The following is a 14,746-nucleotide window of genomic DNA, read 5'->3' as shown; positions in this document are numbered from 1 at the left end:
AGCATTTACTTACTTAGCAAATGTTATTTTTATTTTTTAAAATAGTATCCTGTTCTTGTTTTCCCAAGTACAATATTTTCTCCAAGGATTTTAGTGAGAGCTTTTTGAAAGTTTTCTTTTGTAATCTACACTGTCTGAGTCCATTGTTTTCTGATTGCTTTTGTCTCTGTCTTTGATGTTAGAGACCTTTTTCAAATGTTTGTTGATCTTTTGCTGCTTGTTCGTGCATAAGAGTGGAGCATCAAAAAGCTGATTTATGTACATGAGAGGTATTCTTTGACCAGTGGCTTTTCCCATGGAGTAACTGGGCTGAGAGTTGGCCTTTTGTTAGGAGACTTCTTCAACTGTTAGATTCTGTGAGTATTTTCTCCCGAGCTGGTCTGGTATAAGCCTGATGTCTAGTGTTCTTGAAGCCAAGAGTTGGTGGGGTAGGGGATGGAGTGGGAGGAGGACAGTTTTCACTATTCAGTGAATACTTTTAATTAATTCCTCTGCTTTCATAATGGCATCCCTGAAAGTCTTCTGGAGACCAGAGTCCCTCTGGTTCAACTTCTTTTGAAGTATGTCTTCAGTACTCTGCTGAAGTTGAGGAAGGGTAGCTATATGGGTGCGTCCTCTAGGAGCCTTCAGCCAATTCTTTTATTTTCAGCTCCTCTTATACCCTAGTGTTGGTTCTCCAGTTCTTGGGCCTTTGCAGAATTCTGCGGTGGTAACTGATTTTTTTCTTCTTGGTTTCCTCTGCCATCCCTGAAACTGGGGTTTGTAACAAAGTGGGTAGAGGCTCCAAATGGCTAGTGAGGACCATCACCAGGATTCCCTTTCCAGCATCAATGGCTTGGAACAGTCAGATTATAAACTGGGACTGGAATCTAGTTATAAAAATGGTGCTGAATCATTCCTGTCCTACAGGCTTCTTGTCCCATAGGAGATTGAGCCATGGTTGTCTGATTGGGACAGAGATAGTCCTACTGTTGGAAACCAGCCCAACCCTGTATGTGAGTGCCCCATGTCCCAGTGGTGACAGGGAGTGAGAAAATAAATAAGACAGAGACAAGAGTAGAAGTTCACAGCATGGGTCCAGGGGTCCAAGGACTCTCACGTGGGGTGATCCACATTGGCATTGAGCTCTGGGCTCCCAGCACTTATGTTGGGTGCATTATCTTGTTAATCTTGCAGTCTGTGGGGAGGGGTGTTGAGAAGGAATATGGCCTGGGGAAGAGCATGTGTCTGCATCATTCAATAGCAAATGTGGTTTTTCTAAGAAATGCTAACTAAGTTAGCATTTCTAACACTCAGTTTTTACCACCCATTGTCTATCCAGGTGCACTTGCAAAAAGGCACAGAGGATAAGGCGCTATAAGGTCTGACCACACACAATGCATCAAGGGACTTTTATCTCCTGAGCATTGTGGACACAGAGCAATCAGAATTACTCCGCATTCTGAGAACATAGGCAGAGCCTGTGGCATTCCAGTAATCTCTGCCCTGCAAGGCTTTTCGGCCTTGCAAGTTCCCATCTGCAAAGACCCTCCTGAGTCTTGTGAGCAGAAGTTGCATTCTTTCCCAGAGTTCTTGCATAACCTGTCTTTAGAAGACCCTCACCCTGTGTGAGTACGCAGACCCTGTGTTGCGAAGAGACATGGGACCAAAGCAGCTTTCCTGCCCTTCAACTGCACCACAGCGTTCCATGGTTTAAAGCACTCTCAGATGGTCTTTACTATAAGTCTCCTGTTACTAATTGATCTCTGCTTTTATTTTACTACACCATAGTTTGGAGTTTTCTTTATTCAATATTTGATCCGTGGCACAAATCTCAGTGTATAAAAAGCAAAGCAAGCTTGTAATCTGTGCGACCCCGGCTGTGGGACCCCGACCCACGGAGGCAGGCGCTCAATAGACTCGAGGCAGGACGCGTGGTGACCGGTACCGACTTTATTGGGATCTCCGGGCGACTCAAGCGGGAAGGGAGGAATCGCGCGCGCTTTCTTTGTTCGGTCGACTTTATAGGGACAGAGGGCCTGGGGCGGTGGGAGAGCTGACCTGGCGGGTAGTAATTGGCTAGGTTGGTTGCTGGGCAGGAAGCCTGCCGGGCGGGAGCTTGTGGGACGGGAGGTTACGGGAGAGCTGGTGGGGCGGATGGTGATTGGTTCAGTGGGCCGCTGGGCGGGAAGGTTGCTGGTCTTGGGCCGGGCCAGGATAGAGTGAGATAAGGGATCCTCCCTGTGGGGGAGGAAGGGCCTTCCTTATCGGGAATTAGGCCCTTTCCACATGGCTGGGGAACGGGGCCAAAAGTCCTCTACCAGACATAATCATTTAACTGTAAGTAACACAGGTCTGCCCCGGCCATCTTTTCCTACACCTACCATCAGTGAATTTTAGTGAGTTCAGCACAGTCACAATCCTGAAGAGTCCACATGTAGTCCATGTAGAAAAAACAAACTCAGCTTCTCATAATGAAGCAGAAGTGGCCGCAAAAAACAGACCTCTTGACCACTGAACTGGGAAGGAAGAGGTACTTATTATTATTACTACGGCCGGGAGCCATGCGACAATTTGTCTAAACCACCAAGCTCACCTAACAAAGAGAAGCTCTGCCTTCATATAGGCTTACACTCTAGATATTACACATGAAAGAATCTTAGTTCACAGCCTTAGAAATTACAAGTGAAGGGGTCTTGGGTTTACAGTTTTAGAAATCACATATGAAATGATCTTGGGTTTACAGCTTTAGAAAGCACAGATGAAAGGGTCTTGGTCAATGGAGGAGTGGGGTGGGGGTTTGATCTTGTTTAAGTAAAAACAATGTCTTCTGGAGAGATTCCCCCACATCATGCCTGCTATTTACAGGAAGGTGATTTAGGAGGCACCAGTCAGCCAGGCTTCTATTGAAATGCAGTGTGGAAGTCAAGGGGGAGGTGATCCTAGATGCCTGGGTCTCCTTCTTCAATATTACACTCTCAGATGTGCTTCTGACTCCAGATGTGTGGTGATTTCTGCCCACCGCAAACAAGCAATCAGTTCTTTTCTGCAACAGACATCAGCTAGGTATCCTCCGATTAAATTCAATTCTGATACTATTTACCTAGAAATAGCATCAGATCACACTGGTTGAGAGCTCAAGCCCCACAAGACCATTCCCACTACTAATGCCAGTCACAAGATCCAGTTTGTTTTCCCTGTGCTCTGACTGACTGGCTATAAATTAGGGTTTTCACAACCTTCTTCTTGTGTTCTGTTAATTTGCTAGAGGGGCTCAAAGAACTCAGAGAAACAGTTTTTTGTTATAAAGAATATTACAAGGGATACAGATGAAGAGATGCATAGGGCAATGTATGAGCAGTGGTGTGGAGCTTCCATGTTCTCTCTGGGCACACCACCCTCTACTGTATGTCCAACTATCTAGAAGCTCTCCGAACCCAGTCCTTTTTGGACTTTTATGGGAGCTTCATTATGTAGATATGACTGATTAAATAATTAGCTATTGGTGATCAACTTAAACTTCAGCCTCTCATCCCTCCCAGGAGGTCATGCCTGTTCTTTCACATACTGAAGCTATCCAGGAGCTGCCAGCCACTCATCAACCCATTAGCCTACAAAAAGATACTTATCGCTTTGAAGATTCCAAGGACTTGGGCCGGGCGCAGTGGCTCACGCCTGTAATCCCAGCACTTTGGGAGGCTGAGGCGGGTGGATCACGAGGTCAAGGGATCGAGACCATCCTGGTCAATATGGTGAAACCCCGTCTCTACTAAAAATACAAAACATTAGCTGGGCATGGTGGCACGTGCCTGTAATCCCAGCTACTCAGGAGGCTGAGGCAGGAGAATTGCCTGAACCCAGGAGGCGGAGGTTGCGGTGAGCCGAGATTGTGCCATTGCACTCCAGCCTGGGTAATAAGAGCGAAACTCCGTCTCAAAAAAAAATAAAAATAAAAAAAATAAAAAAGATTCCAAGGATTTTAGGAGTTGTATGCTAGGGAATAGGGATAAAGATTAAAAATGCATATCACAATATGACAATCCAGATGAAGCTTCATGGAGGAGTGCAAATGATATCATTCAGTCCCTGATTTCTCTTTCATTCTACCTTGGTTCAGCCTTCTTGAAATTGTATCTTTTTTAAGATAAATTATTTTCATAGGTGACAAGATGGCTATAGATGTCCTGCTTCACATCCTCAAACCTAGTAGAAGAAAAGCTATTGGAGAATATTTTATTTTTGTGTACTATGAATTTTATAAGAAATATAAACTAAAAAAATTGGCCAACTAATGAATCCTGTAAAGTGATTTCTTTCTTTTTTTCTTTTTTTTTTTGAGACGGAGTTTCGCTCTTGTTACCCAGGCTGGAGTGCAATGGCGCGATCTCGGCTCACCGCAACCTCCGCCTCCTGGGTTCAGGCAATTCTCCTGCCTGAGCCTCCTGAGTAGCTGGGATTACAGGCACGCACCACGATGCCCAGCTAATTTTTTGTAGTTTTAGTAGAGACGGGGTTTCGCCATGTTGACCAGGATGGTCTCGATCTTTTGACCTCGTGATCCACCCGCCTCGGCCTCCCAAAGTGCTGGGATTACAGGCTTGAGCCACCGCGCCCGGCCAAGTGATTTCTTAAAATTGGTTTAACATATTCATGCTATATTTTACCCGTGTTGTACACATTGGGAATATTAATGGGCAGTAACTACATCTCATTCCTCAGGCTTTTCAAAAGAAGATTCAGTTAAGACCTAAAATAATAACTCATGTGATTGCAAATCATTAGGTGAGAGCAATGAATATTTGTGGAGGGAGTCATCAGTTTGCCAGAAAGGAATCCATCGCCACAATGTCATTGCCAGTATATACGATGTGTTGTTATAGCATAAGAAAAATACAGCATTGACTGTCAGTCAGGAGTATGTCTTTTTATGCCACAAATCTACTCCAAAAAGTTAAATGAGATTAAAAAAAGAAAACTATGATAGGCTTGGCTTATTTACAAGCTTATTTTTACTAGATGATACTTAGAAATGGTCATTTAAATGTTCATGAACTTACCTAAAATAATCTCCTTTTTTTGTGGATCATTAGAACTGCTGCTCCACCATTTACAAACCCTCCTTAACCACCCTCCCCCACCGCTATTTTTTTATGAGACAGAGTCTCACTCTGTCGCCCAGGCTGGAGTGCAGTGGTGTGATCTCGGCTCACTGCAACCTCCACCTCCTGGGTTCAAGATATTCTCCTGCCTCAGCCTCCTGAGTAGCTAGGATTACAGGTGCATGTCACTATGCCTGGCTAATTTTTGTATTTTTAGTAGAGACCAGGTTTCACCATGTTGGTTAAACTGGTCTCAAACTCCTGACCTCATGATTGCCCTCTTCAGCCTCCCAAAGTGCTGGGATTATAGGTGTGAACCACCATGCCCGGTCCATCCCTAATTTTTATATCCTATATATGGTGGTCTGGAGAGGAGAATTTTGAAAGTTTTGGTAGGATGCTTTGGCAGAAATAAAGAAAACATTCAATACCATGTTATGCTATCATCTTATTGTCTGCTAATTCCTGAATATAATTCCTAAGAAGGACAGACAAATCTGCTGCCCAAGGGCTCTTATTAAGTAGGATTCTCTTTTTGTTACTAAAAGTTGCTTGCTTATCTCAAGGTGTATTTGTTTTTCCATTCCAGTTTTAATTTTCAAAGTTGAAAATCCTGGAAAATATCCGAAGACCTATCCTGAGACTTTAGCTGGTACTAAAGAATCACTGAGTCTCTGAATGAAGAGTGTGAATCCTTGCCCAAACAAATAAGATTTACATTGTATATTTTTATTTGGTGGTAAAAATAAAATAAAATAGAGGAAGAAAGTTGCTGTACACTCAAACCAGGACCTAGTACAACTCCAGCCTAAAATACGTCATATAGGGATATGGTGTATTGGGGTGGACAAAGGTTTGCTTTTGTATGCCCTCTTGTGTCCACCTAGTCATCCTGTGAATAAGTATCTGATTCAAAGGTCTACCTTTCCTCATATTTAAAATTTTTGTACTTTTTTAAAAAAGCAGTGGCATCAACTTTGATAATTTAGGAGTGTTTGGTTTAATTCCACATATTCATGAATTTCCCAAATTTCTTTCTGTTACTGATTTCTAATGTCATTAAATCAGAGAACATACTTTGTATCATTTCAGTTTTAAAAAACTTATTGAGACTAGTTTTATGGCCTAATATATGGTCTATTCTGGAGAATATTCCATGTGAATTTGAGAAAGATGTGTATTCTGTTGTTGGTGGCTAGAATGTTCTGAAGATGTTTGTTAGGTCTAATTGGTTTATAGTGTTGTTCACATCTTCAGTTTCCTTGTTGATATTCTGTCTGGTTATTCTACCTATTACAAAAATGGTATATCAAAGTCTCCAACTATTATTGATGAATTTTCTATTTCTCCCTTTAATTGTGTCAGTTTTTGATTGATTTATTTGGGGCTCCATATTTAGGTACACTTATGTTCATTGAAATTGTTATGTCCTATTCATGGATTGCCTTTTAAAAAATCATTTTGAAATATTCTTTATCTCTAGCGACAATTTTTGTCTTAAAGCATATTTTGTCTGATATTAGTATAGCCCCTCCAGCTCTCATTGACTATTGTTTGCCTGATATACCTTTTTTCCATTCTTTACTTTTAACTGATTTTTTAAAAAGAAATGTACACTTAGAAGATGGCCAAGTGAGTGGCTTGAGAGGTCAAGTGCCTCAATTTATTTGTATCTTTGAATATAAAATGTGTCTTTTGTTATAGTAGGATTATGTGTTTGATGTTTTAAATTATTGTGTCAATATCTACCTTTTGATTGGACTGTTTGATTCATTTACATTTCATGTCATTACTGATAAGATAGAATTTATATGTGTTGTTTTCCCATTTGTTTTGTGTATGTCCTATATCTTTTTGTTTCTCTATTTTTTGGTTACTATCTCCTTTTGTGTTAAATATTTATTTTCTAGCATGTAATTTTAATTCCTTTGTCATTTATTTTATTTTTTGTTATTTTCTTAGTGGTTGCCATAGGATTACAATTAACATCTTAATTTATAACAATCTAGTTTGGATTAATGCCAACGAATTTCAATAATACACAACATTTTGCTCCTATATAGCTCCAGTCCCCACTTTCCTATGTGCTATTATTGTCATACAAATTACAACTTTATACATTACATGCCTATCAACACAGAAATATAATAACTGCTTTATATAATTTTCTTTTAAATCAGATATGAGAAAACAGAACTACAAACAAAAATACGTTTATATTGTCTATTACATGTAACTATGTAGTTAACTTTACTGGTGCTCTTCAGTTTTTTGCGGGTATTTGAGCTACTGTCCTGCGTCCTTTTAATTTTGACTGAAAGGCTCTGATTAGTATTTCTTGTAGGCCATGTCTGCCAGTAAGGGATTCTCTTGGTTTTTGTTTATCTTGGAATGTCTTAATTTCTCCTTACATTTTGAAGGAGAATTTTTATGTAAAGTTTTTTCCTTTCCTCAATTTGACTGTGTCATCCCACTACCATCTGACCTCCATGGTCAAAATTCAGCTGTTGATCTCATTGAGGATCCCTTGAACATGATTTTCTTCTCTCTTGCTGCTTTCAAGATTCTCTGTTTTTTGTCTTTTGGCAGTTTGATTATGATATCTGTAGCTACAGATCTCGTTGATTTTATCCTACTTGGAGTTTGTTGACCTTCTTGGATGTGTAGATTAATGGTTTTTAAATCAAATTTGAGAACTTTTCAGCCATTATTTCTTCAACTATTCTTTCTTTCTCTTTCTCTCCTCTTCTCTTTCTGAGAATCATATTATATATATGTTGGTATGATGTTCCCACAGATGTCTGAGACTTTGTTCATGTTTCTTCATTCTTTCCCTTGTCTTTCTTTTCCTTAGACTGGGAGGAACAATCTCAATTGTTCTGTCCTCAAGTTTGCTGATTCTTTCTGCCTATTCAGATCTGCTATTAAATATCTATAGTGAATTTTTATTTCAGTTATTTTATCTCTAGATTTTCTATTTGGGTCCTTTTTAAAAAATAATTTTTGTCTCCTTACTAATATTCTATATTTGGTGAAACATTATTCTTATATGTTCTTTTTGTTCTTTGGTGGTTTTTTTTTTTAGTTTTTAAAACATATCTAAAATAGATGATTTAAAGTCTTAATTACTTTGCCTAGTAATTTCAATTTCTGGGCTTTTTCAGGGACCATTTCTACTGACTGAATATTTTCTTTTGTACTTTCTTTGCATATCTTAACATTTTTTATTGAAAATGAGATATTTAAATAATGTGATGTGGCAGCACTAGAAGTCAGATTTCTCTCTCCCCCTCAGTTTCTTTTCTTTTTTTTTTTCTTAGCTGTTTATTGTTGTTGCTGCAGGTGCTATTTATTTGGTTACTAATTTTCATGAACCAATTCTGGAAGTCTATATTCTTTGTTGTGTTTGGCCACTTTCTTTGCTCAGGTTTTTCTTTTAGTGGCCAGTTAATTACTGGACAGAGATTTTCTTCAATCCAGAGCCAGAAAATCTCTAAACATTCACCGAAGCTCTCAATATGCATTTTGGGGCGTGGTTTCAATGCTCAGGTAGGCAGTTTACAACTCTGCCTTAGTCCTAACTTCCTGCTTGTGCAGAGCCCCAAGGTGAGCCAGAGGTGAGAATTTAGGATCTTCTGAGGTCTTTGCTGTGCTTGCACAAAACGCCAAATATGCATGTGGCTTTCTAGATACTGGATTGTACATAATACAAAATTTTCAGTGGCCATCTCATTCCCAAGCTTTTCCTTTTAACTTTTTTGGTTAGCTTCTCTTTTTTTTTTGTCCCAATTGTTATTGCTGCCTGAGACCTGTGATGTTGAACAGTTGCCACTGATTGTTTTTGACAATTTTTTCTGGGAAAAGAGGCTTTTCACACTGAATAAGCTCTGATTCAGGTCAAATAAAGAAAAGCCCTGTGGATAGGGGTTTTTAGGGAACCGATAGACAAGTTAAATAATTACAGTTGTCTGAAAACTGTATTTTTGATGTTCTCCAATCCCATTCTGTTCCCTCTAGGAATTTCTAGGCTTCTGATTCTCACCATGATTGTGGAGTTTTTGTTTTCAAGGCACTGTAGAGATGAGAGAGGATGGGCATAGGGCAAGTTCAAATACCACATGGCTTGTTGTTCTTACTGAAATCCAGGTGTTTTTCTTTTCCTTTTCCTTTATTTTTTTTTTTAGATGGAGTTTTTGTACTTATTGCCCAGGCTGGAGTGCAGTGGTGCAGTCTTGGCTCACTGCAACCTCTGCCTCCTGGGTTCAAGTGATTCTCCTGCCTCAGCCTCCCAAGTAGCTGGGATTACAGGCATGCCCCACCACGCCTGGCTAATTTTTTGTATTTAGTGGAGAAGGGATTTCACCATGTTTGTCAGGCTGGTCTTTTACTCCTGGCCTCAAGTGATCCACCCACCTCAGCCTCCTAAAGTGCTGGTATTACTTGAGCCACCATGCCTGGCCAGAAATCCAGGTGTTTTTCTTGAATATTTACCTCTCAGATTGTTGTAAGTCTTTGGTTAATTTTCAGAGTTCTAAAACAGTTGGTTTTAACAATTTTTGCCAGTGTTCTTTCTTACTGCCTTTATGGAGAAGTAGCCTTTTCAGAGATCCTTATTCCAACATTCCCATTTATATTTCTCATTCTGATCCTATAAAACTGTAATAACAAGAAACTTTTCATATAACAGTCATTTTAATTGGGGTGGGGAGGGCAATCTGGTTATGACTTCTGTTACCCTGTTGGTCTTCAGGATTAATTTGGCTGACTGTGCAAGTAGCCTGTTCTCACCACTTAATGTACATCTTTCCTGATATTTTGCCCTTTGCTAAACAGGATGACCTATTTAGATAGTAGATGACCGTTCTTCATTCTTTATCTGTATTAGAATCTTACCCACCAATGTACATAATTATCATTTTCTGAAAGGTAGTCTATTTTAGGCAGTAGCTACTTTGTACTAAATTAAATCTTTTTGACATAGACAGGCAATTTTCACCTAAATGGGATTTGAATATATTTGAATATATACTTGGGAGAGAGCCCATCTTAATAAGTTAATTATAAATTATTTGCATAGTAATATTTAAATGGCAAACTTCTATAAAATAAGTATTACTAAATGTTGGGATATATTTACATATGTTTTATATTAAGATTCGTGTGAAATTATTCTCTCAGTATATGTAGAATGTCACAAATTTGTGGCTAGACAAAGTTCAAGCTCATCTTTTGCATCATTTATGAAAAATTGTTTTACTGACTAAAAAGGTTTTTAGTATAATTTCAAGGGGAATGGTTATATAATTTGAAATGTCAAACTCCTAGTCATCAGAATTATATGATGTTTTGAATATATTTTTCTCTGTATAGTGGTCTTTACTTTTCAAAGTGCTCTTACTTTTGCTTTAGTTTCACCAGAATACTAGAAGTTGGTAGGGGTGAGGTCCTATTTTGGGGTAAGGAAGTTTATCTAGGTGATATATACAGTGGTTGAATAACATACCTGTAACCACACTATGTGCTTATGGTATAGCCCCTCTCCTCCTCCTCCAGTGCTTTTTCTACCTCGTCAGACCATTCCTCTGCTTGTTGCCTTATTAAATGATGTAGATAAAAATAAATACAGGTCTTGGAAGCAGATCCATCACATCCTGATAGTGTGTCCTTGGGCAAATTATTTAACTTCTTTGAACTTTATTATCTCATCTCTAAAATGAAATGAAATTATCATAACCCTTACCTCAAAAGATTGCTATAATAATTAAGATAAATTATTATGAAGGTAATAATAATTGGCTCAGCATGGTGGCTCACACCTATAATTCTAACTCTAACACTTTGGGAGGCTGAGATGGGCAGATTGCCTGAGCTCAGGAGTTCAAGACCAGCCTGGCCAACATGGTGAAACCTCATCTCTTCAAAAAATACAAAAAAAAATTAGCAGGATGTGGTGGCACATGCCTGTAGTCCCACCTACTTGGGAGACTAAGATGGGAGGATTACTTGTGCACAGGAGGTCGAGGCTGTGGTGAGCTATGATCATGCCACTGCACTCCAGCCTAGGTGACAGAGTGAGATCTTATCTTAAAAAAATATTAAAGATAATAGCAACTCAAAATAGCTAACCAAATGCTAGCGTTATTTTTATCTTGAAAATAATTAAAGGAAACTTTACCAGGCTTTGTTATTTTATTTGTTGTATAACTTAAAGTTTAATAAGCTTTTCTTTAAAGCAATTAGTTATATTTCATAATTCAAACTACTGCCCACACCAATATGATTTAATGAGGCTTGATAATACTAAAAAATAGAATTATAATATAATTATTTTGAATATCTTAATATGTCTTATAATAAGCATAATTTCAGATTCATCTGCAAATTGCTAGATTAACTGTAGGTGAAAGAAGGTCTTAGGTAGGTTGGGGCTGGAGTGGGAAGGAAGGAGGATTATCCTGAGCTTGGTTTGATTCGCTTCAGGACTGTGCTAGCTGCTGCTCATGGATTTAAAGTAAAGGAGCAGACTAAGATTCCTAGCATAGTCTCCCCAAAGAGAGAGCGTTCAGTGCTTCCTCGAAGGACTACTTCTTCCAGCTAATTTGTTTATTTATTTATTAGCACCCTAGATGGGACAGGAACCTTTCAGCTATTTAGAATCCTGCTCATATACATGAACAATTCAGTTACTCCCTTTGTAGTTCATTAATTTGTTGCTTAACAGGCATTTATCAGGCATCTGTTGAGCCAGCAAAACACTCCTGGTCAGTAGTGTAAATTCAATGTGCTGTACCACCTGGTAGGACTCTAGACTAGGTAGGTGCTCCGTACATGTTTCTGATTATCTTCTTGTTTCTCCACCATTCTAAAAAATAGGCTATTTGTTTGCATGGTGTCTTGTGTGTAAAGAGTCACAGAAGTCCCTGGATGATCAGCTTTATGAAATGAACATTTTCGTGTTTTAGGGAATATAATTTGGCCCACAGCATATATTAATTCAACCGAAATGAGTTGTGTAATAATACCGTGTGTCATATGTTATAATCCGAAGTATCCTGCCAGTCAGGTGGCATCACCCTAGTTTTCTATAGGTGGAATTGAGCTAGAGAGGTCATGAAACTTGATCACTGTCAAACAGCTGGTAAGAGGCAGATGCATGATATAAGTGCCTGTCTCAGATGGCAATAGTGCTAATTCTTTCCGTTATATTATCTATCTTTCTCTGTTTTAAGCACTTTATTCAGCAATAATCATGAACACATTAGAATTAAAAAAATATATATATATATAAGCTCGAATAATGAAATTGTACAGTGCTAAATATGGTGAAACACTGTTAAAGTTACATTGTGGTTTGCTGTAAACTTCTAGAGCAAATTTGTAAATGCAAGAAAAACAATTGGTTTAGGAGTTCACACTTAAGTAAACTACATGAATGCTTCTTGATTACATCCCCAAAGCACTCAGTGAGCATTGTCTTCCATTGGTTTAATGGAATTTTTCACTTATGCATCTCAGTTTTTAATATGGCTACATTGCTTTAACTAATTTTAAAAGATTATTCTAGTTGCTTGTTCATTTATTTAACAAATAATGAATGCACACTTACTATGTGTCAAATACCATTCTTATCATCAGGAACACAGTGGTGAACAAGACAAAATTCTTGGCCTTCTAGAGCTTGTATTCTAATGGGGGAAACAGACAGATAACAGATAACCCATTAGTATAATGTCAGGTGTTATGAAGAAAAATAAGTGCTGCAAAGAAAAATGAAACAGAATAAGGGGAGAGAGATTAATTGGGAATGCTGTCTTAGACAGGTGGTCTAAGGAGGCAGTATTTAAGCAGAGAAATGATGAAGTGAGAGAATAAGCCCTGTGACCATCTGGAAGCAGAGTGTTCCAGGCAAAGAGGACAGTAAGCACAAAGGAATGAGAGTGGAACTGACTTGACATGTTGAGGAACAGCAAGGAGAATGTTGAGGCTGGAGCTCAGTGAGCAGAAAAGTGTGGCTGGTTCTGCAATCAGAGAGGTAGGCGGGGGCCCAGATCATGTGGGGGCTTGTAGGTCATGACAGAGGCTTTGTGTTTTTTTCAAAGTGGCCTGAGCAGCAGTGGAGGGTTTTAAGAGTAGAGAGGAAAATCTGATGGATGTTTTCATAGGTCAGTGTGGCTGCAAGATGGTCTTGAAGAGAAGCAAGGAGACCAGTTAGGTTATCCTATCAGAGAGGTCCAGTAGGGAGAGAGGTGATGTGGTTTGGAATAAGAGAGGAATGGTGCTGAGGGAAGAAGTTGTCTGATTCAAAGTACACTGTGAAAGTGGAGCTGATAGAGCTTACTAAGGGTTTGCTTCATTCATGTAAAAGAAAGAAGTCAAGGATAACTCCCAGGGCTTTACTGAAAGGAACAGGTTAAATGGTTGTCAATTACTGAGATTAGGAATATTAGGAGAGGCAAATATTGTGGGAGATCAAAAGTTCTATTTTGGATATGTAAAATCTGAGATGCTCATTAAACACCTAAGTGGTGATGTTACGTGTAAGAGACTTGATCCAGTACTTTACCAGTGGTGAATAGGAGGAAAACAGCAGAGGTGGTAAAGAACCTGTAGAGAATGAAGTGACTATGGCATTCTAGAGGCCAAGAGAAAAATAGCTTCAAGAAGGGCAATGTGATCAGCCATGCCAAATGCCACTGACAGATGGAGGAGGGTGATGTGGCAGGTCAACCAGGCCTACTGCTTAGGAATGATGAGAAAGCCCAATAACAGAGATGAAACACAGGAGTCAGTAAGTGTTGAGGGGTGAGATTTCTCCTACATTGTAACATAGGCTTGCTTTCCAACCTAAAGATATCAAAGGCAGTGCACCCAGATTTCTTTGTCCTTCTGGCTTGTCAGTTTTTCCCAGTTTTCACAAGCTGTATTGAACTTCATACTTAAAGTGCCGCACTATGAGGAGCCAAGGAGATTCTGAGAAGCTGCATCCATTCAGTCACACATATTCTTAGCTCCTGAATCCTTTCTATCCACTGCTGGAAGATTAATAGTAAACAGAAAGAAGACAACCTTGAACTGGGTCCAAGTCATCATCACCTTCAATCTTTGTATCAAAACTAGACTTTTATGTTTCACTCAATGGAGATAAGGGTGGAGAACTGACCATTGGATCTGGCACATGAGGGTCATTGGTGAGCTTGATAAGAAGGGTTTGATAGGAAAGTCTCCTTAGAGAGGGTTCAAGGAAAACTTGACTGTGAGAAAGTGAAGACAGGAATTATAGACAGCTCTTTCAAGACCCACTGTAGAGGAAAAAAGAAAATGAAACACTAACAATAATAGTGTAAGATAAAGATAATGTTTCTGAAAGATGGCAGATATTATAACTTATTTGTGTGTTGATGAAAATGATCTAGAAGACAAATTAAATTGGTGATGGAGCATAGAAATGAGATGAATGCAGGATAACGGGATAAAGACACGATAAATGAGTGAGTAAAATCCTTATTTAGGGGAATGAGGATGAGATACAGGGCACTTGTGAGAGTCCTGGCCATAGATTGAAGAGAATTGGATTATTCTTCCATTTTAATCGTAGGAAAGAAAGAGAATATGGAGACAGAGGAGGTTAGTTGATAAACTGATTAGTGGGGAGATAGCTTTCTATCATG

The 14,746-nt window shown here is 39.1% G+C and overlaps 1 protein-coding gene across 8 annotated transcripts in view; it reads left to right on the top strand.

Annotated features, from left to right (window-relative positions):
* Nucleotides 1-14,746, top strand: part of DNM3 (dynamin 3) — a 549,446-nt gene that overhangs the window by 160,065 nt on the left and 374,635 nt on the right. The gene's annotated exons all lie outside the window — the stretch shown is intronic.

Source organism: Sapajus apella, unplaced genomic scaffold, assembly GCF_009761245.1.
Source record: "Sapajus apella isolate SASKATOON/1434 unplaced genomic scaffold, GSC_monkey_1.0 scaffold25, whole genome shotgun sequence".
Taxonomy (NCBI): domain Eukaryota; kingdom Metazoa; phylum Chordata; class Mammalia; order Primates; family Cebidae; genus Sapajus; species Sapajus apella.
The sequence above is the reverse complement of the archived record's forward strand: the minus strand, read 5'-3'. Positions and strand labels throughout refer to the sequence as shown.